Source organism: Lepidothrix coronata, unplaced genomic scaffold (genome assembly GCF_001604755.1).
Source record: "Lepidothrix coronata isolate B3197 unplaced genomic scaffold, Lepidothrix_coronata-1.0 Scaffold480, whole genome shotgun sequence".
Taxonomy (NCBI): domain Eukaryota; kingdom Metazoa; phylum Chordata; class Aves; order Passeriformes; family Pipridae; genus Lepidothrix; species Lepidothrix coronata.
This window is the reverse complement of record NW_016690660.1, coordinates 3,157-5,386: the sequence shown is the minus strand read 5'-3', so window position 1 is coordinate 5,386 and position 2,230 is coordinate 3,157. Positions and strand designations below refer to the sequence as shown.

Below are 2,230 nucleotides of genomic sequence, written 5' to 3'. Positions count from 1 at the left end.
TTCCCAGAGGGTGCCCCATCCCTGGAAGTGTCCAAGGCCAGGTTGGATCCCCCAGGATAGTGGGAGGTGTCCCTGCCTGGGATCCCATGATCCCATGATTCCATGATCCCACTCCAGCTCCCTGCCCCGGGGGAAGGGGGTGTCAGATGTCCCTGAGGGACACAAAAACAAGGGAAAATAAAGCCCCCCAAAAGCCCAAACACAACATTTTGGGGAGCCCAAACACAACCCCCCATCCCGCTCCCCCCAAGGGCTCTCCTGGCGATGATCCAACACTGGCTCTATCCTGGTGAACAGGTTTCCTTGGAAGTGGCTGCACAATCCCACTGCAGGGGGGAGAGGAGGGCAAGTAGGTGTTTGTTCCCCCCTTTCCACTCATCCCCACTGGATTTTTAGGGGGGTAGGGGGGGGAACCAGCTCTGGAAAGGGAGCAGTCCTGCCCCCAGCCCCTTCCTTGGGATGCACCAACATTCCAGAGCCCACAGCACTCCCAATTCCCACAGGGAAGGTGAGCCAGGAATTCCTCCCCTCCCCTGGCACTTTGCTCCTGGGAAGGAGAGAATAAATGATCCATAAAAAGTTTCCATTGGAGAGCAGCTCCGATGCCTCTGGAAACATTTAATTGAAATATTTCATTCATTGAAACTTGATTTTGATGGTTCGGGTGATTGTGAGGGGAAGGAATTCAGTTTTCCACTACGTTCTCCCATCTGTTGAGGTGGGAAACCCCCCCCCCCCGGAGAGGATTTAGGAAAGAAATGTTGGCCCAGGTGTGGGGGGGTTTATTTGTTCCTCTAATGGAGCCATGGGGGATAGGAGGAAAAGGCTGGGTGGAATTTTATTCCCCCCAAACCGGCCAAAAAACTGGGAAAAATAGGAAATAAAAATGTCAGGAGAGTTGAGGAGGGAGATGGAGCAAAGATCAGGCACTGCCTGCACAGGGCAGGGACCCCATGGGGCTGTTTTGGGGGAATTCAGGGGGAATTGGGGGTTTTCTGTAGTTTTTCCCCGTGGGAGCTGGTGTGGGGAATGCTACATACTGGGAGGAGTGCCCTCAGACTGGTGGGGTGGGGTCCCCATACTGGTGTGGGAGGGCTCATACTGGGACAGGGTCCTTCGAACTGGTGTGTGGGGGCTCCACACTGGGGGCCAGCCCTCCCAGTACTGGGCGGGGCTGGTCCCATACTGGTCCAGGGACCCTCATACTGGGCCGGTCCGGTGCCGTACTGGTCCTGGGACCCCCATACTGGGCCGGTCCGGTCCCGTACTGGTCCTGGGACCCCCATACTGGGCCGGGCCGGTCCCGTACTGGTCCCAGCACGCCCGTACTGGTGCGGGTCCGTCCCGTACTGGTCCCATACTGGCCCTGGTACACCCGTACTAGTGCGGGTGGGTCCCGTACTGGTCCCGTACTGGTCCCAGCAGCCCCGTACTGGTCCCGTACTGGTCCCAGCAGCCCCGTACTGGGACAAGCCGCGCCCCCCGCGCCTTGGCCACGCCCCAACGCCCTGACCCCGCCCCCGCATAATGCCCCTCCTCTTTCGAGCCCTGGCCCCGCCCTGTCCTTCTGCCTTTGCGCATGCGCAGCCGGGGAGGGCACAGCCTGCTTTGCGCATGCGCCTCAAACTCCGCTCCGCCCCGCCCTCCGGGACCCCGCGTGGCTTTCGCGCACGCGCAGCAATGGACACGCCTCTCAGCCGCGCCCAGGGGTGGGGGTGAGGGCTCCGCCCTCAGAAATCGGCGCATGCGCGTTAGAGGAGCACCACGCCCAGGTGGGGCTCGCAAAACCCCGCCCATTCCGGGTAGGGGGCGTGGCGTCTGCGAGGTGGGCGCGGCCTGAGGAACCCCGCCCACCCCGGCCTGCGCGCTGTGCGCCTGCGCTTGGCTCGGAGGAGGGGCGGGGCTCGGGCGGGGGATGGCTCCGCCCCCCCGGCGCATCGCGCCGTTGTCATAGCGACGGCGGCTGCGCGCGGGAGCGAGGCTGTGGCGGCGGGTCCGGGGCGCGCGCGCGGGGTGTGTGTGGGGGGCGCCCTCTGGCGGAGGGACCTGAGGGGCCGTCCCGGGGGGTCCCGGGGGTCGGGACCGGGGACGGGGCCTGTCCTGGGGTCTGAGGGGTCCCGGGGGGTCCCGGGGGTCGGGACCGGGGACGGGGCCTGTCCTGGGGTCTGAGGGGTCCCGGGGGGTCCCGGGGGTCGGGACCGGGGACGGGGCCTGTCCTGGGGTCTGAGGG

The 2,230-nt window shown here is 64.4% G+C and overlaps 1 protein-coding gene across 4 annotated transcripts in view; it reads left to right on the top strand.

Annotated features, from left to right (window-relative positions):
* Positions 1-1,669: 1,669 nt before the first annotated feature.
* TMEM106C (transmembrane protein 106C) overlaps positions 1,670-2,230 on the top strand; it is a 3,350-nt gene continuing 2,789 nt past the window's right edge. Inside the window, exon 1 of one of the 4 annotated variants that reach the window (XM_017839797.1) lies at positions 1,670-1,772. The gene's annotated coding sequence lies outside the window, so the exon portion shown is untranslated. Of the gene's footprint in view, positions 1,773-1,897; positions 2,014-2,040; positions 2,076-2,230 lie in introns of those variants that run through there. The other 3 variants (XM_017839798.1, XM_017839795.1, XM_017839796.1) reach the window with 3 other exon arrangements.